Source organism: Pezoporus flaviventris, unplaced genomic scaffold, assembly GCF_033815535.1.
Source record: "Pezoporus flaviventris isolate CSIRO_AGI_PZ_B2104156 unplaced genomic scaffold, CSIRO_AGI_Pfla_v1 ptg000126l, whole genome shotgun sequence".
In the NCBI taxonomy this organism is placed as follows: Eukaryota; Metazoa; Chordata; class Aves; order Psittaciformes; family Psittacidae; genus Pezoporus; species Pezoporus flaviventris.
In genome coordinates this window covers 761,094-782,339 of record NW_026892674.1, presented here as the reverse complement: position 1 = coordinate 782,339, position 21,246 = coordinate 761,094, and positions in this window count along the sequence as shown.

The window sequence follows — 21,246 nt, the reverse complement described above, 5'->3', positions numbered from 1 at the left end:
GCTCAGGTCAGAATGGGTATCAGTCAGTGGGTGGTGAGCTATTGTACTGTGCATCACTAGTGTTTATTCTTTTCTTTTCCTTTTCCCTTTTTAGTTTTATACTCTGTCCCCGTGTTATTTCCCTTACCATTATTACCATTGGTGGTAGCAGTAGTAGTTTTGTATGGTACCTTAGTTATTGGACTGTTTTTATCCCAACCCATGAGATTTATATTCTTTCAATTCTCCTCCCCATCCCTCCGGGAGTGGGGAACAAAGAGCAAGGGAGTGAGTGAGCAGTCGGTTGCATGGTTCTGAGTTACCAGCTGGGCTTAAACCATAACAAAAGCCCATCAGGGGATTTGTGTACTGACGTGTTTTGTGTTAATGTGACAACGAAGATCTTCCATACAAAGTTAATACTGTACTGTGATTACAAAAACTCTCATAGGACCAAATGCAAAATACATAATGGTAGACTAAGGACATCAATGACAAAAATAAGTGAAAATCACAAATCTAAGAAGGCAGCATAACATCATTCCCTCTTGTAGTATCTAGGGGGGTACTAGTAGACAAGAAGGAATATATTAAGAGAAAGTTTTCAGTTTACAACAAGATGACAGGAAGATCCTAATTTTCTTGTCTACTTGATAATTAGAGAAAAAAATTGGAGGAGGGGGAATCTCTTACCAAAGAACTCTGAACCCAAGCTACAAACTTGTAATTTCTAAAACGCTTTCCTTGACTGGATAGGTAAGGGAGAGTAAAAAAGTATGACCATGTTGTCAATATCACAGGAATCATTATTTCAATTCTTCCACAGTCAACAGACCTGCACCAAAATAAAGCTTGTGTGGCTCAGGGTTAGTACTCTTACATATTCACTGGTTCTCAACCAGTCAGAATTCACTTAGCAGAAAGCAAGCTAGTTTTTGGTAGCAGGTCCAGCCTGGGTTAGCTCAGTACAGTGAGTGTCTCTAGATGTCTCACAGCTGTGGCAGTCCTAAGGTAGGGTGAGAAGAGGGTGTGACCACAGAGCAAGAAGAAAGTTGAAAAGGAGACAGAAACTTGGAATGGTCAAGAATAACTCCAATGCTTTTAAGTGATATTTAAAGAAAGATTCTATTCACATTATAAAACAACTTTGTTTTAAAAAGAGTGTAAAAACAGTGCAGAAAGATGTCCTCATTTGGAAGGACTTAGTACAGTTGTAGCAATGGGTTCAAACCAAAATACACGTTTCTACATAAACACAATGATTCCCATAGCTGATAAGCTATGGCATGTGGAACCTTTGCTATATGACACTAAAATGGAAATCTAAGTCATGTTCTCTTAATGGATTCATGTTCGTTATTTTAAGAGAGAAGTGCACAAGCTCATGGACTAAAGATTTTCAGAGCAGTTAGGCACCTGCCTCTCTGAGCCTAGCTGGAATTCTCATGTGTATTCGAGGCACAACATTTTTAGCTACACAGTTTGAACCTGGGCCAGAATTTCAGAGTTCAGTATCCAGCAGCTCCTAGCATTTCACTCTGTCCTGCTGGGTGATAATTTCTCATGAAAAACCTGACTGCTGAGGCACCCATGTGGAAGTATAGTTCATTACTCACCCAAAGGAAAATGAATTTTCACTGCAACAGTCAAAGCATTTATTAAATAAGAACTATTGCTCTGTTGAACTACAACTGTCTGTCTCACATTTCTAGTATCAGTTATAAGAAAAATGCAGCTGGGAAAGTGTACTTTTTATTGCATATTTTTCTTGAATTCTGTAATAATAAAACCAGCTTTTTCAAAACTATTTTCTTAACATTTTCACAGAAACAGCAAGTTTCAGAGTCCATATTTTTTGTTACAAAGCACCTGAAGATAGAGGTGTAAAGTGTCAGTGCAACCTTATCTACCTACCATAATACTAATTTCCTTTTCAGTAACAAGGTAAATGCAAACATGCTCAAAAATCATGTATAGTTTTCAGTCCATATCATGATTCACCTGGCTGAAAAAATGCTAGAGAAAACTATACGTTAGATAAGCAAAACCTACACCTTAACCAGTGTATGTTTGTTGCATTATCCATCAAAGGTAGCCCCCAAACATGTCACAACCAACATTCAGTATAGCCTCAAATGGGACCAATTAATGAGTTGCATTACCCAAGTAGTAATTTTTTATTAGAAAATGGTGCATTTATATAGAATTCATCTTACTTCACATCAGGATTTTAATAACATTGCTTATCAGTGAGAAAGAGCAACAACTGCACAGGGTTTAGATGAGCACCTGGACTGTCATTTGTTTATTCTTCTGGGCAGTAATTACCTGAAGTATATTAGCTTCTCATCAGGGAAAGGTTGGGAAGAAAGACAGAATGATGTTAACTGAACTAATGATTTCTTAATTACGGAAGGCTGAGAGAAGATGGAGCTGATAGCTCCTCAGAGAAAGGAGAGACCATTAAAAAATACTTGCCTTCTTTCCCAGTATAAGTTTTTGTTATGAAGTTGTAGTCTATGTATATGCCCAAGGGTCAATTCTCCAGAAAGTAGCCTTAAACACCATTACAGCATTTTATGCAGGTGCTCGAAGAAACATGATTTTGATCAGTGCTTTCTACAGTTTGTCCAGGTTTTGTCATATAGCAAGCAGGGCGGAAAAGATATTAAAATTGGCAGTATGGGAAGAAATAAAGCAAATACAGGAGGTTTCTGAGCTGGCGCAGTAATTGCATTGCTGTTACCAAAGTGTGAGTCTGGACATTGAGCTTGTCTCATACACCACTTATATTGCATAAAATCAGGAAACTGATTTTGTCTTAGGCATCATTTGCATTTGACCAGTGTTTTGAGCTTAAACACAGCAAATAAGAAGGACGTTAGCTCTTGATACTGCAGAGACAGGATTGTTCTGACCCATTTGTTCAAAGCTAAGTGTTTAACTTGAGCTGACTCAAAGGATGGAGTCAGAAAGTGGATACCACAATATGAAGGAAAACAACCACCCAGAGGACCCTATTGGACCCCCAGCTTTGGAACTATGCATGTGTTCATTAAACTACGCCCATCATTATCATAGTAAACTTTTCTAGGCTTCATATGTAAATTGCAGATAACACCCCAAAGAAGATTAATTTAAAAGCGCATGGCTTAGGTCAGAAGGCAAGCTCCCCCCCTTGCTGGATCCATGAGTGGTGACACTTCTTCCCTTCTCTTTCCCACTTCCCTTTCCTTCCCTTTCCCACTTTCCTTCCCTTTCCCTTTTCTTTCCTTTCTCTTTCCCTTCTCTCTCTTCTCCTATCCTCCTTTTTATTAAATGTTGATTATATCTAAGTAAAAACATGTGGCACAGGATTTGTTTATCCAGTTAATCATTGTTATTATATCTAACCACATGCCCTGTATTTTATATTAATAAATCATACAACTGTTTGGTTCATGCTGTTCCACCTTAATTCCGTACAAGGATATCACAAACTTGGTCATTGGTCTCAAGAGGTTGGAAGTTGTCCTAAATGACTCCTTTCGGATTGCAACACAAAGTCACAAGTTGTTTTCTGTTGTGCAGGAAATTGATGTATGTTCCTAAAAAAGATGGGATGAAAAGTTATGGATTTGTATTCTCTCTTATCCTTCCAGGAAAAAAGAGATTTCTAAATGTTTTAGTGTCATATTTACCTAATTAAATACAACTAGTATCCCCTCAGAAACCAATAACCAGGAAGGCTTTCTAGTGTAAAGCACAGACATTCAAAATACAAAGAGCTCTGATAATATGGCACAGGGATTAAGCTCCAACAAGAGGAAACTTCATTGTATCCAAATCTGCAGCCATCAAAACAGTCTTGGCAATTGCAGTCTTGCCAGCATCAACCTGCATAACTGGGTTACCCTCATTTTTAGACTCTGGACACTGCAATCAAGTATCACTTTACACAAAAACGATGACCCTGATCCTGAAGCTCCAGAGCTGTCTACCACGACTCCTCTACCAAAAAGGAGGCAAATACCAGAAAAGAAAATGAAAGAAAAATACACTGAAACAGATATTTAAAAAAAAAAAAAATATATATATATATATATATATATTTCCACCAAAGAGCATTTTCCCAGAAAGTCTTGATACTTTTGGAGTGTTTCAACATTACTCTGAATTCAGTTAGTGAGTTCAAGTGTGATTTCTTTTATACACAGTTGAGTTCTACTAAACTAGAACTAAGTTATACAAATCATTAAGACACAAATACTCCAAGCATTAACACACATACTCAATTCACTGCATGCAAGTAGCCCTGTTTAGTTCAGCCTTGGATTACATGTAAGTATAAGCATCACTGTTTCCAGGATCCAGCTCTAATCTAAATTGCTAACCCACTGTGATGGTAAAATATACACATACACAGAGTATATATTTCCCTTTCTCAATGTGACTCAAAGTCAAGTGCCTGCAAGCAAGGAGAAAAATGGGGATTTATTTTATCAGACTTCAGGAGAAATTGTCTAACTGTGATGAGAATACCAATTTAAGCTATTAATTATTATTCTAATGAGTCACTTTTATTTGCAATTATAAACTTCATTTTACAGTTTAATAAATTATCACAGTGGGAAACAGAGCAGCAAATATTCATGCTTAAACCTGGAATTTTTGCTGTAATTTCACACAGGACATCATCTTTGAGAAAACAGACTCTTGGTTATATCTTCACATAGCAAGATAACTGGAAAAAACTAGAGATACAGCAGGTACAGATGGTTTAAAAGATATACCACACAACTAATATTTAAGTAAGGAAACTACATGATGATTGTTTGTTTTTATATACCTCAGAAGTAGAATAACTTCTTCTTGAAATTCATGATCTTAAATATCTTCTGTGATATTATGTTGACATTGCAGTCTTTATTCTTAAAAAAGAAAAAAGAGCTACTCACACAGAAGCTACCATTTTACTAACAATAATGTTATGCACCCATAGGAAAAGTAACTGAAAAAATGATAAGCTTAATTAACCAGAGGTTTGCTCATGCATAAGTAAGTCAGTTACATGAAGGAGTCACATCATGTCAAGTACTTAGAGAAAAAACACGTTTTTCAAAGTTCTAACTTCTTTTAAAAAAGCATTCACATTCCCATAGTTTTTCCTTCAAAATTGAAAAATACAGTCACAAAAGGGAAAAAAAACCCCAAACAAATAAAAACCAAACAACTCCTTTGATAACGGTGGTGCTTCTTCCAACTTCAGAGTGGAAATCAAACAAGAAGTTGATGATTAAGTGTAACATATTCTAAAATGTTTATTGAACTTCAAAAAAAGGACATTGATGCTGACTGAATTTACACTTGTTCCTGATATTTATGTACCTCCTCAGCTTTACTTTTATTTCAATAAAACAGGGTTTTAAACATAAATACATGGAAAAAAAATTCAGTAAAGTACACACTCTTACTGGAATAATCTTCTCAATTCAAGAAATCAATACAGGAATTTAATTCTGTATCATAACAATTGTTTTTCTACCTAAAAACAACGACCAAAAACATCATTAAACTGTATTGTTTCTTTGTTAGAAATGCAAGTAGAACAGAAATGTCTCCAGTTTGGAGGAAGCCCATGACATCAGAGGTCTGCAGCTTGACCCACAAAAACAATCCTAAAAGCAATTTTATTGACTGTGACAGGAAAGGTAAAAAAATCTAGTATTTCAGTCTTACCGCAGCATAAGATTTGTACTGTTATAATCATTTCCCAATAGGAGACACTAAATAATGATTACACAGAAAAAGGCATAAAGCCTCAATTGTTACAATATCTCTGCTGTTTGTTCTTTGAAGCTTGAATGACAAACAAGGTTTCAGAGATTAGTAATGATCCTCCATACGTGTAAAACTATGTGCATTGAGACAAGAAGTAGGAGAAGAACATAGCTGGATTGCATATTCTTTTCACCACAACGAATAAAAAGGGGCTATGGATTAAACAGCTTGAAATACTGCAGATTAAACAAAGAGAAAATTCCACTGAGACAAGAAAAAGCAAAAACAAAAGAGTAACTAGTACATTTGAATCAGACCAGCAAGAAATACACAATTAGAATACCAAGAACACTCTTTAGCCACAAAAACAGTGAGAGAAAAATATTACCGCATAAAGCATGGAAGTAGAGGAGACGCTTCAATCACACAGGAAAAGCAAAACAAAAAACAAACAAAAAACCCAGGCAGAAGCTATGCAAAAGGAAATACACAAATGCAAAACTACAGAGATGAACAAATGAGCAGCTTGAGCTGTTGTAAAGAAAATGGAAAATGCCTGGCTGGGTGGCAACATGGTTTCTCTGTCATTGTGCTAAAGCTTGCAGCAAAGAAAAAGATACACACATTGAAAAGTCAAACACCATCTTGGAGAAAAGTTTCTGCACTTTATGACTTTAATGCAATGCAAAATAGTGCAAATAAATGGTTTGTAGAACTCAGACTAGCACCAGACAGTGGGGCATCGGTGAATCTGTGAAGCTACGATTAGAGCTAGGTAAGAGGAGAAAGAAATTGCAGTCAAAGATAAAATTATTCAATCTTATAAGCGCCAGCATTAGGACAATGCAAATTATAAGCAAAATTCTGGAAAAAAAGATGGTAAGACTATTTGCATCTGTTATTATAATAAGGATCAGCTCTTGAATGTCCTGAACTATTAAGATCAGCACTGCATGTTAAAGCATTGAAGTCTTTGAGATACAGAAATCTCTATGAAATACATCTAAGCTGTTTGGGAATAGAAAACCAGCACTGGCTGGATTTTACTTTCAAGTCAAGCCTACGACAGACATTTGCCAAAATGACCAATACTTGTTCACAGATGCCATCAGGCTGAATCCTTGTCTGGCCATCTTATATGACAGGCAGGTAAGCATTTTTGTGAAACTACGGAAGCCAAATGCTGCCATCAGAGATGATGACAGAGCCATCAAGATTAATCCTGACTGGGCACAGACATACAGATGGGGGCATATACTGGGCATGACGTGCTGTGGTATGGAATACCTCTTTGGTTAGTTTGGGTCAGGTGTCCTGTCTCTGCTTCCTCCTGGCTTCCCCTCCTCCCTGGCAGAGCATGAGACTCAGAAAGTCCTTGATCAGACTAAACATTACTGAGCAGCAACTAAAAACATTGGTGTTATCAGTGATGTTCCCAGGCTGAAAGTCAAAACCACAGCACTACACCAGCTAGTAACAACGAGAAAAATGACTGCTACCGCTGAACCCAGGACAAGGGGGAAAGCATATAGACTGCTGGTTCACTGGGACAAGGCTGCTCCTGATCTTGCATCAGCTTGTAAACTGGATTATGATGAAGGTATGAGCGCCATGCTGAAGGAAATGCAATCAAAAGCTCAGATTTTCTGGTGGCAAAGCAACAGACAACACAGCTCCTCCAACTCCAAATACAGCAGTTACACCAACCCTAGTGACAAGCACAGTAGCTACTCAAACTCTGACTACAACAGATAAAGCAGATACTCCAAGTACAGCAACTACACCAGCCCCAGTGACAAGTACAGCAGCTATTCAAACTCTGACTGCAACAGACAGCGCAACTACTCCAGCTCCAAGCACAGCAGCTACACCAGCCCCAGTGACAAGTACAGCAGCTACCCAAACCTCAACTACAACAGACAACACAGCTAATCCAATTTCAAGAACAGCAACTACACCAACCCCAGCAACAAGTACAGCAGCTACCCAAACACCAACAGGAACAAACAGTGCAGTTGCTGGTGCTACTTAAACCCCAAGCACAGTGGCTGCACCAATCCCAACAACAGATACTGCAGCCACTCCAACCTCAGTGCTAATCACTGCAGCTAAACCAGAGGAGCAATTAGTACCATTATTGGTTACCCCTGTACGCAAGGGGAAAAGCAAAAAGGAGGCACAAAAAGTAACCCTTATAATGAAGAAAGATGAAGAAATAATGTACTTACTACATGGGACAGCATCTGATCAGGAGTTATTATTACGTGAATTAGATGAAGAGGAAGAGGTGACTACTTGACGCCAGACCTCAACAGAGCTACAGAATATGTGAAAAGATTTCACCCGTCTTAACTCAGCATACATTTCAGGAAACACAATGCAAGCAGCAAGAGCTACATGCTTCTTGGATATTGGATATCACAGTATCTGCAGCAGGACACAAAACCAGTCAGACAGGGTAGGTCATAACAGTGACACAAAATCTCCCAGGGACCCTCTAAGGAGAAAACCACTTTCTCAGGATAAATCATATTTTGGAAAAAAGATGTTTATGTGAAACAGAAAACTGCATGGGTTTCAGATTGTTTTGGTTTTGGTTTAAGTGGATGGGTAGATATTTTTTCAAACCCACGAATATATCTGCTCAGTATGAACACAAATATCCATGAAATACACTGAGAGTCAGCAACCTGGGGAAAGCATCTGCACTCATAAGTAGTATGTCATTGAAGACATTCTCAGAGACACTACATACCCACAAAAAAAGAGACAATCTACTGAAAGAAGAGTCCAACTTCAAATAGCCCACAAAATACAATGCTTCATTCAGTGTTAAGGTGTAAACGGAAGAGCTTTCAAATTCAGAGGATAAAAAGGTTGTTGTCAAATAGAGGGGGAGGTTGAATGCTGAGTTTGAAAGAATGAGGACAGTGATGACAAAACAAGTTTTACCATAATGAAAAAATACAATATGTAAAAGCAAGGTACAGTACCTGCATTTAGCAGGTTGTATATATGTGTATGTACACTGCTGTATAAACATGGCAAAAGAGATATCACAATAATCAGCTATGTGACAACAGGGTGTGTATTACGCATGTATAAAGGACCTTAAAATATTAGCACTCTGAGGATATATGAAGAGTAGAACTTCTGCACTAGTTTCATACACTCATTTTGTATTTCAGTGATGAGCACATTCACCTTAGGAGTGCTGTTTATAAAGAAAAATATGTCTGGCTTTCAACTCCAGAGAATCATGTTGCACTACCCAAAGCAGTTGACTTATAATAGTCCAAAGCAAGGAGGGTCTCAAGGGGAAGAGGATGGACTTTACATATGGCAAACATGAGTGAAGAAAAGGATCCAAGGCTTCTGGCAGGATTTGAAGGCATGGAGCAAGTAGAGAGGCTTGTCTTGTTTGATGCACAGCTGAAGACCATGTTTTGTAGAGGAGCTGGTTCAGCAACACAGTTAAGGTTCAGTTCCTTTTATAATGCTTAAGTCCACACAATTTATTTTATAAAACAACAGCACTGACTTCTAGGAAACCAAATGAATTTTTAGAGAGTTTGCTGGTAGAGCTCTTCATTTTACAAGTTAAAATTAATTAAGGCTTGGGTTCTTTACCAAATATCACATCTGTTGATATTACTTCGTCTCAGAAAAGCTGAGAAGAACACAGGAATTTCAAATGTTCTGTATATAGCGTGATACTAAATAAAATACTTAATTTTTGTAATATTGGAACATAACAGTTTTTAAGTAAAATGAAATGACAGGTGATGTACTAAGTTTCAGCAGCTGAATATGTTACAGACTAGCTCAAATGAGTAGCTCTTACAATAAGCCATTTTGATTCAACTCTTTTCCAGCAATCTACCAATCTTTCTTCTATGTCAAACCCAGATTTATCTAGATTGATCACCCACAACTAATAAAATAACTGCAAGAACTGCTTACTTAACTGCCTCCATGTGAAATACATTTACTCTCGAGTAAGCTGTGGTTTTTCATATCACCAATCTTAAGTTAAAAAAGAAAAGACCTTGCAGTTAGGTTGGTGCAAGACTTTAAATCATGGAATCATAGAATCATACAATAGCTTGGGTTAGAAGGGACCTTTGAAGGTCATCTAGTCCAGCTCTCCCTGCAGGGATATCTTCAACTAGATCAGGCTGCTCAAAGTCCCACTCAACCTGGTCTTGAATATTTCCAGGTAATGTTTCTATCACCTCTTGGCAACCTGTTCCAGTGTTTCAACCACCATTGCCATAAAAAAATTCTTACTTATATCTAGACTGAACCTATCCTCCTTTAGTTTAAAATGATTACCCATTGTCCTGTTGATACAGACCTGATTACAAAGCCTGTCCCCATCTTTCTTATAAGCCCCCTTTAAGTACTGGAAGGCCAGATGGATGCCTTTGTCCAAAGAAGCACTTGCTACCTTTACTATATACTTTGTCATGCTCTCAAGGTTTTCTCTAAAGATTGAGAACTAAAAATATTTTTAGGATTACAATCTACATGTAACCATGAATGCAGGAACATAATCTGTAATTAAAAGTAGTATTATGAAACTGCCATGTTTGAGATGTGTGATACACAATCAAATGTATAAGAGTATTTTATCCAATCTACATCCATGCCACAATACTGGTATCTCAGAGATAATTTCATCAGCCTGTGGGTTGTTTGGTTTTTGGTGCTCATTTGACACATATGCAGCTGGTATTAAATCTCCTAATTTTTCATCATCATAACTTCTTCAGCCTCATATATTCCAGCTTATGAAAAAAAATGCATTTTAACATATATTTATTTGCACTTTTGCTGTTACTCAGTGTGGAAATACAAGGGAATATAACTTCTAGGATATAGAGCTTCAGAGAACTTAGGGTTTTTTAAGAAATCAGCTAAAAAACGCCACCTTCTATCAGCTTAATTCTTTCCCTAGGAAGGGCATGTAAACATAATAATAACCAAGGCCTCCATTTACACAAGAAAATACAGAACCAATATTATCAAATGCTAGTGGTTGAAAAATGTTAAAGAAACTATAAAATATTTCCTAGGATTGCTTACCCAGGATAAAGTTTTGACAGTTCTGGTATACGTGCTCAGGCATAGACAAAAAAGCAGTAGTATCTAAACAACTGATCTGAGACTAACTTGCTATGCACAGAATTAGTACATACTTTCCAAAGGACAAATAACCAGAAGCCATAGTTCCATGTAATTTATTCCTCATTTTTATGTCTAAGATTTCTAGTGTACCTAGTTGTCATGGTTTAAACCCAGCCAGGTAACTCGTTCACACACCCTTCTTTCCCTCTCCCTTATCCCGGAGGGATGGAGAGGAGAATCGAAAAGAATGGAAGTCCAAGGGTTGAGATAAAAACAGTTTAGTACCTAAGGTATAACACAAATTGCTACTGCTAGTAGTCACTACCAATAATAACAATGATAAAGGAAATAACAAGGGAAGAGAATACATCACCTCACCACCAGCTGACTGATAACTCGTCCCCCCAGCCCGACCGAGCACTGACCCATACCTCCTCCAACCCTGCAGTCTCTCAGCCCTTCCGGCTAACTCCCAGTTACATCCTGGGCATGATGTGCTGTGGTATGGAATACCTCTTTGGCTAGCTTGGGTCAGGTGTCCTGTCTCTGCTTCCTCCTGGCTTCACCTCCTCCCAGGCAGAGCATGAGACTCACAAAGTCCTTGGCCAAACCAAAACATCATTGTTATCAGCTCTGTTCAGGAGCTGAAAGTCAAAACACTGCACTGCACCAGCTACCAAGAAGGAGAAAAATGACTGCTACTGCTGAACCCAGGACACTAGTAATAAAACTTTGAAGTGGATAAGAGGGTAATTAGGTTTTGTGTCAACCTCTGTTGTGTTTTTCTGACAGTACTAGGAGGCTACACTGCCAGCTCATCAAATACTGAAAAGCACTTCTGCAGTCCCCAGTTGTATGAAAATTAATACACTATGCCTGATTTAAATAAAAAGCCCTTCTCAGTAGTTTCCTACAACATAATAAACTGCAGTACACCATGTCAGACTTTAGTCTGGGAGACAAAGTAACTAACACTTTCAGTTTTTGTGTGTTAATATTTATTGCTTTTCAGCAACAGATTCACTTGGATACCTCACTGCCAGCAATAATAAATTGCATATTTAATCCTTGTTTACATTTATGGCATAATTTTACTTTAAAAGAAATGTAAAATAAAACATATATCCCATCACATTAGTCTGTCTTGCTGTTTAACATCAGCTGTAACGATCTTTCAGGAGTCTGACTGAAAACCTGGAGTTTCTCAACATGATGTCCCTTTAGTTTCTTGGATGTCTTGGATGCCTTGGATGCCTTGGATGCCACAGAATGCCTGCTGTGTAAAATTAGGCCTAATCTTAATTACCTTGCTGTAAATTTTCTGAGCTTAATTAACTTTTCTGAGGGCTTTTCTACACTGCAATGAGGATTAAATCCATTTTGTCTTTTTCAGCATTTCATAATTTATTTTTCCCTAGTTCCTAGGACAATGAAAAGCTCCTTAGAGTCCTAATTGTTATGGCAAAAGCTAAAGTATGAGATCTGAAAGAAAGGCTATCATAAAAAATTTGAGAACATACAGTCATGCATACAAATAGAAGGACAGAAATCTGCAAATATGGAGAGATAATCCATTCTAGCCTCTAAATGAACTGACTTTAAATATTTAATTACCTTGTTAAGTAAATTCAGATTACAGGATTCAAATCCTAGTCATTACAGGTCATCAGGCTGTTTTAGGTGAAGTACAGATTGTCTGTAGTCTACAGTAGTCAAATAAGTTTAGAATAATATAGCAGCTAATTTGCATGTCAAAGCTTTCTACCTTACTACTCACCCAAATTTTTGTATGATCTGGATGCTTTTATCACAAGGGAGAACAACAGAATGAAGGCTGAGCATCTCACTTTCCTAATGCTAGAATTCCTCTGTTTTTTCAGATACAAAAATCTGTATACTTTTAGAGAAACAAACACAAAGACTTTGCTTACTCCATTTTCTCCCTATTCAGGAGGCAAAAGGGAAGTTTTATTTGAACTGTCTGTCTAAAAAGCCAACATAATTATTTTAATTAAATAGTACTTTCTTCCAAGCTCACTCAACCTCTATTAGCTATTACAGTGTGTTTACTACATATGATTCTTTCCACCTCTACCATGCCAGGAAGAAGCAGAGCGTTTTCCTCTCTAGGCATGACTAGATAAGGACTCTGTGAACAATTATTTGATATGCAGGTGTTCGGCCAAGTTGCTTTTTAATAATAATGGGGACAGAGTCGACAAGCGAAAAGACAGTAAGTGGATGACACTCATCCCCTAGTTAAAGGTCTAAAGTCTACTAGATTTTACAGAATATTTGTTTAATTTCTCAGGATTTGATCCTGTCACTATTTGACTATCAGCACCAGAAGATAGATTTATTTATAAAAATAACCAGCACCAAATGAAAACTAATCAGCACAAGCATCCATCCAGAAAACAAGGAAAGCTATGCTGCTTTCTTTTGCTGTTTTTCCTATAACACCCCAAATCAACAAGCAAATAGCTTAGCAGTAACTCTATCAAAGTGAAAAAGAAAGCTATATAATGGTAACTAACTACCTGTTAAAGTTAGATAAACCCCCATATCATGATGGGCTAACAAAACTATTTACTTGGTTCTCCTCCAGTCGTCTTGACACCACCAAAATATTCTTTATGCTAGAAAATAACACACTGCAATAAGAAATGAAGAGTGCCAAAATTCAGATTATTTCACTTCCATTTGTTGGCATTTGTGCATTTTAGTCTTTTTGATTGATCAAAGCCTCCTGCTTGTGAGCTAGCAAGTCACACAGGGTCACTTTTAGCAACTGTGGACTACAGCTGTTCCAAGACTTCTGCTTTTTGCGCTAATTTTCAGAATAGACTAAGGGTATTCAAATATCCTGAACACCTAGCATGCAATTCTCCAGCAGCAGACAAAGAAACTGAGCACAAATACTGCTATACAGGAAGCAGAGTGTAGAATATCAATACAGTGCACAAGCGTCCAATTGCACACAACAGCTGTCACATCTAACCTGCTCCTTGACATTTATGCTAACCCTTTCTTAACAAAGACCAGGGTATGGTTTTATCACGACCTGATAACAAAGTAATATATTGAGTTATGGACTAGAGTGCTCAGAAAAGCAGGTCAAAATAGAGAATCTTAATACAACCCGTTAAAATAAAGAACAAAATAAAGGAAATAAAACAACTAGACCTAATTTTTACTGCCTTTTTCAACATTAATTTCCATAAATTTCATTACTTTAACAGTGGTTAACCAGCTTTACCTCTTATGCCTCACCCATCTGTACTGTCACTAATTTTCCCCACCTTCCTCCAGATCACTAGGATAGATGTGAAGAAGGGCAAGGGCTACTTAACAGAACCAAGTAGTAAACCCAGCTGAGCAAACTCAGCTTCAGAAGGAAGCAAATCAGGGCTTGCATTGTCAATATGACCAATCTCAACACCATAGCACTATACAGAACAGAAGAGCACACCAGGAATTGCAGTCGCTCTCTACCACTTGTAAGATGGCTGAAGATGAAAACAGCTTTGAGCTCCATTGCATCCCTGTGTCACTTGTTCATGGCATAGTTTTGACACCATGGCCTCTAAAGGCTGGCCATTTTCCTTTTCATGCTTCAAGCACAGTCTAAACTAGAGCAAAGTTTCATCTAATTTCATTGGACATGGAAGTGCCTTTCCTTTCAAGACAAATCCCAACCAGCAATTAGAGCCCAAAGCAACTTAGAGGTGACCAGTTCTGGTCAGGGCTCTTCAGGCTGCCGTGAGCCCTGTTATGTCAATACAGAAGCACTTCAATCTTTTAGGTCAGCTGCAATGATTTATTCCTATGTAGGTGACAAGCTGGAGTTTAAAGCTTCAACATATGAAGCTTAAAAAACCTTCTTCTTAAGTGGTTTAAGATTTGAATCACAGTTCCATCAGCTTGTGGACTTATAAACTGCTTTCAGCTCATGGAGCAACTGTATTAATTCCCACCAAATTGGAGGGCAGGTTGATTAAAAGATCAAGCCAAACATTTCTCAGTTCCTATCTTTCTAGCACTAGGCTAATGGTGTAAGAAACCACTGCCTAGACAAAAGTGCTGTGGTCTTCAACCATAAACCTATCACCTTTTACTGTATTTATTGTCTCTTGAAGTCAGCAACCTGCTCCTTGTGCTAAAGTAGTCACTTTATGAAAAGTGACTGTTAGATAGCAGCAGTTCAGTTAGATTTCTTGGAACATGTCTCCTTAGTATGAGACCAAATTTTAAGACACTTATGTGTAAACTCACTCAATATATATATAAAGAGAAGGGAGGGGAAAATGTGTATCCCTAGCTATTTTGAAACAAAGAGGCTGACCAATGAAGAAAACTCAATACATGTACTCATATGCTTATATTTATTTACAGAGCAAGAGGAAAATAAATTGTAGGAAAAAAGTGGAACAAATAGACATAGAAGTTCAACAAATTGCCTTAGTACAAAGAGAAAAAGTAGCTGTGTTTTTTAAGTGAGTTTAGGTTTCATACCTATGCATGCTCATGTACAAAGCAGTCAAAGCTGTTATGTACTTTCTGTGGTTTCTCTTTGATATGAAGAAGGTGATTAGGAGCGAACAGATTGAGGGACTGCCATGTAGGGTGTCAAAAGAAAGCAAGCTCATGTTATCCCAACTGCACTACCATAACACTTTCAACTACTACTTGCTTGTTAAAATGGAACAAAACTGAAAAACCAGGGAAACAAACAAGAACTAAAATAAACCCTAGTAAGTAACCCTTGGCAATAGATCTCAAAGCTCATTTAACTCTAAAGCTCAAGTAAAAAAAAAAAAGTGTTTCTAGCACCAGTTAGAGTTTCCAGGTATGCTTCATGATTGCTAGAAAATATATTGAGTTTTATTTGATCTAGATGAATGGGGAAAAAAATATTAATTCCTGTATCTGACGAGGCCACTAACAGCTCATTGATATGTTCAACTGAGCCTCTTCCAGTTTTTTTCTACTTTCCATAATACATATACTGGCAGTCAGTAGAAACAACAACAAAACATAGTATTTCACAAGGTAAGGAAAAAGCCAGTACATAGCCAAAGTTAAACATAGATCAGCATTTAAAGCAACTTTTTTCCTGTGTTTTTGCTTCTTCCTCTTAGTGTGTATCCTGATGGTTTTCTACAGTTATGTCCTTACAGGAGCTACTGTTGAAATTAGTATTAATTTAACATACTAACATATGGAAATCTCTCTGCTCTTGCAAGTCACACATTTCTTCCGGTATTTTATGAGGTTTTGAGATTCCAGGTCCCAGATGCCACTTAAGTTCCACTTGACACACATACAAACATAATGCACAAACATATCCATGCATAACATGAAATGTCCGTTCATCGATTCTTTCCCTCTCTCCATGCTTCCATTGCTACACAAGCAAATATCCACTTCTTCACTTTAAAGATTCCAATACATCTTAGCTTATGTCAGTTCCATAAAGCAGTTCCGGTAAAGACACTCATAAAATTCTTTGCAAGCGCACACTGAACCTGGCTCATGTTCAATTTCTCATTCACCAACACCCCCAAGTCCTTCTTCACAGGGCTGCTCTGAATCACTGTGCTGCCACATAGTATCACAAATGTGCATTCTTGCTGTTATTTCCAAATTACAGAAGGGACCAAGTAACTGAAAACTGCTAAATAACAAATAGGGAAAACAAAAAAGGTGACATAGCACAAATCTAATATAAATTCAGCTGCCAAAGTCAGACTTCATGTTGCTTTCTGTGGGCACTAGCTGTGTCAGCCAGGCACAGCTGTTGGTGATAACGGGCAATTTCAATGTTTTACAGTGGAACAGAGCAGAATATAAGTTAGTTCTTCCCAAAGAAGTTCCACCCAAGGGGGCATCCTTTAAATAGAAATATAAGACAGCAGCTCAGTTTGGAAGTAATGGAGAATAAAGGTGGAAAGCTTAGCTGAGGATAAGGATAATAGTATTTCTTGTTCTTAGGAAGGAAGGCATAGAAAAAATATAGCCTTCAGGAAAACAAACTTCTATATCATTACAGATGTGGTCACTAAGGTCTCATGGGGTAGATGAGAAGGGAATAAGGACAGCTGGTAACCTTTAAAGGGCACAGGTGCCAGCTATCACAGTGCAATGTAAAGATAAGGCTTGGAAAACACTAACTTGGCTAATTTATATCTTCAGTGATTTCACAAAGAAAGCTCAAAGTAGAAATTAGGTTAGATTATTCATTAATATTATTACTAATTTAAAAAAAAAACACAAGAAAAAATCTATAAAGACTAATCTTTGGAGAGTTAAGGAGAAATTAACCTTATTTGGTAAGTAATATACTAAGAAAACAATCACCAAAAGAGCTGGTATGATACACAATGGAGAGAAAGTGCTGCTTTAGAGTTCTCAGTGACTGACATATTCAAAACCGATTTGGTTCCTTCTTCAGTCTGGATGTGATCAATGTTTAATGTAACCAGCCCCGATGACAGAAAAGTAAGAACTACAGCCACTGCAGATTAAAGAGCATTTTGAACTTTTTCAAGCTGGCAGTGCTGTTGAAGTTCACCTTTGAATACACTGATGCTGGTATCTCCATGAACAGTGGATCCCATCTGATGGCACACTTGGGCTGAGATGGGAGGAACCTACCCCCTTGTCAGCTATGGGTGGTTTATTGGCCCATTCTACTGTCCTAAAACCAGTGCTTGCAAAAGGCCAAAGAAAGCGCCTCACGTTGGCATGTGAGGGGGATTCAGATTTCATAAGAAACCTGGATGAACTCGGAAAACTGTGAAGAGGACAGAAAAATACACCTGCTGTCTACCTTTAAAACAGGGAAGAAGAAAGGTTAGAACTTGGGACTCAAAGCCCTGGCAACTTACCTCCACTTCCTAGACAGCAGGAGAACAAGAAATATTAAGCACCAGAAAGGTAAAAAGTGAATGAGAAAGTGCCCCATGGAGTAGTAGCAAGCTATTCACACTTCCTCCGCTTCCTCTAACAGGACACAGATTCTCCAGAACGGGGTAGAAATAGTAAGTGTTACTACCTTGACTTTAAGCCTTGATTGTAAAGCTGTTTCAGATTATGTTCTTGTAAGAAATGAGAAAAAAACAAGTCAGAAGAAAGAAGCATATAGGACAAGCTAAATACAAAAACATTATCAGCAGGTTAGTGACATGTTGGCACAGGGTATGGAGTGAAGTTTTACAAGAACCTATCCCAAGCCCAGAACTATTCAGTATTTCTTCAGTAATTTGGATGAAAGAAGAAACAGGTACAGTTAGAAATTTACAGGTAATATTCAGGAATGAAGGACTCGATTATAATTCAAAATCTTAATTATCTGAATTCTTATTGATTACAGCAGAGGTTAGGCAGTACTTAGTAAGTGCAAGTGCAAAGGTCTACATTTAGAAGTAATCAGATGCACATAGTATAACAAACGATTGGACACACAGCTACATTGCAGAGAGAGATCTGAGAATTAACTGGTGTATTTTGTAATCCAGGGGGAATTGCATAATGGAATAGGTTTTATCACTCACAAGAATTCCTGCACTAGTTCAAGCAACAAAGTTGCTCTTAGCTGGAGATTCATGCCTAATTCTGGGCACTAATTCAAGAAAGATGTGAACCAGCTGGAAAAAGCAAGAAGAATAATCAGAGGTTTGAAAAACAGGAAAGGCTGAAAGATTTTGAGTTACTCAGTCTAGAGGGATGAAGAGGGATGTGGCAAAAATCCATATGTACACTGGCATAAACTTTTAAGAGCCATTGTCAAAAAGACAATAATGATCTTAGTTTAAGTTTTACTTTACATGCCAATAAAAAAGTCTTAACATCCAAGACTTTTAGAAAGAAGTGCCTGTGACTCTTCCTGTTTTAGAGCAGACTGGACAAACATCTATGATAGCTATACATCTGAATTAAAGTTGGGTTGTTTGCGTGGCAAGGATCTGGCAGCCGGGGGGGGCTGCAGAGATGGCTTCTGTGAGAAGCTGTTGGAAGCTTCCTCCATGTCTGACAGAGCCAATGCCAGCTGGCAACAAGACAGAGCCACCACTGGCCAAGGACAAGCCCATCAGTGACAGTGGTGGCACCTCTGGGGCAGAGTCCTGGCAGGAGCTGTGGCCCCATGGAGAGAGGAGCCTGCACTAGAGCAGGTTTTCTGCAGGGCTTGTGACCTCACAGGGGTCTCGTGCTGGAGCAGTCTGCTCCTGAAGCACCGCAGACTGTGGAAGGGACACATGCTAGAGCAATTCACAAAGAACTGTAACCTGTGGGAAGGATTCACACTGGAGAAGTTCATGGAGGACTGTCTCCTATGGGAGGGGACTCCATGCTGGAGGAGGAGAAGAATGTGGAGTCCCCTCCTGAGAAGAATCAGCAGAGGCAATTGACTACAACTCCCATTCACAGAATCACAGAATCACAGAATCCTAAGGGTTGGAAGGGACCTCAAAAGATCATCTAGTCCAACCCTCCTGCAAGAGCAGGGTAAACTAGAGTACATCACACAGGAACGGGCGGGCCTTGAATGTCTCCAACGTAGGAGACTCCACAACTCCCCTGGGCAACCTGTTCCAGTGATCTGTCACTCTCACAGTAGAGAAATTTTTCCTGATGCTCACATGGAACCTCCTATGCCCCAGTTTACACCCATTGCCCCTTGTCCTGTCACTGGACATCACTGAAAAAACCCTAGCTCCATCATCCTGACACTCACCCTTTACATATTTGTAAGCATTAATGAGGTCACCCCACAGTCTCCTCCAAGCTAAAGAGTCCCAGCTCCATCAGCCTCTCCTCATAAGAGAGATGTTCCATTCCCTTAATCATCTTTGTAGCTCTGTGCTGGATTCTTTCAAGCAATTCCCTGTCCTTCTTGAACTGTGGGTCCCAGAACTGGACACAATATTCCAGATGCGGCCTCGCCAAGGCAGAGTAGAGGGGGAAGAGAACCTCTCTTGACCTACTAACCACACCCTTTCTAATGCACCCTAGGATGCCATTGGCCTTCTTGGCCACAAGGGCACATTGCTGGCTCATGGTCATCCTCCTATCCACCAGGACCCCCTGGTCCCTTTCCCCTTCACTACTGTCCAGCAGGTCAGCCCCCAACCTGTACTGGTACATGGGGTTGTTCTTCCCCAGATGCAAGACTTGCACTTGCCCTTGTTGAATTTCATCAAGTTCCTCTCTGCCCAACTCTCCAGCCTGTCCAGGTCTTGCTGAATGGCAACACAGCTCTCTGGTGTGTCAGTCACTCCTCCCAGTTTAGTATCACCAGCAAACTTGCTGAGGGTACATTCAGCTCCCTCATCCAGGTCGTTGATGAAAATATTAAACAGCACTGGTCCCAGCACCGACCCCTGAGGGACTCCACTAGTCACAGACCTCCAGCTAGATTCTGCCCCATTGACCACACAACTCTCTGCTTTCTTCATTCCAACCAGTTCTTGATCCACCTCACTACCTAATCATCAAGCCCACACTTCCTTAGCTTATCTATGAGGATGCTGTGGGAGACAGTATCAAATGCCTTACTGAAATCAAGAAAAAAACACATCTACTGCTCTACCATCATCCATCCACCTAGTTACTTGCTCATAGAAGGCTATAAGATTGGTCAAACATGACTTCCCCTTGTTAAAACCATGTTGGCTGCTCTTAATGACCCCCTCATCCTTGATATGCCTAGAGATGGTGTCAAGAATAAGTTGTTCCATCACCTTTCCAGGGATGGAGGTAAGGCTGACCAGTCTATGACTACCTGGGTCCTCCTTCTTTCCCTTCTTATAGACCGGTGTGACATTTGCCATCCTCCAGTCCTCAGGCACCTCACCTGTTTCCCACGACTTACTAAAGATGATGGAGAGTGGCTCATTCCCCCATCCCCTTGCACCACCCTGGGGGTGGAGGTAAAGAAAATTGGGTTTGAAGATAAGCCGAGAAAGAAGGGTGGGAGACATTTTAAGATGTACTTTTTAGTTCTCGTTACCCTATTCTGATTTGATTGGCATTAATTAGTTTCCCCAAGTTGAGTTTGTTTTGCCCATGACAGTAACTGATCTCTCCCTGTCCTTATCTCGACCTACCACCCTTTTGTGGTATTTGCTCTCCCCTATTCAGCTGAGGAGGGAAGTGATAGAGAAGCTTTGGTGGGGAACTGCTGTACAGCCATGACCAATCCATGACAGCAGTAAGAGTGTCACACTTGAGGCAGGTCTCTTTCCCTTTTCATTCAGTGACTTCTGCATCCAAACCTTGTGTTTTATGATCCTTTAAATCTCACTAGATTGACAATTTATGGAACATATTCTTTGCAGATCAGATGCTATCTCTGTCTTCAGGAACTGAATCATG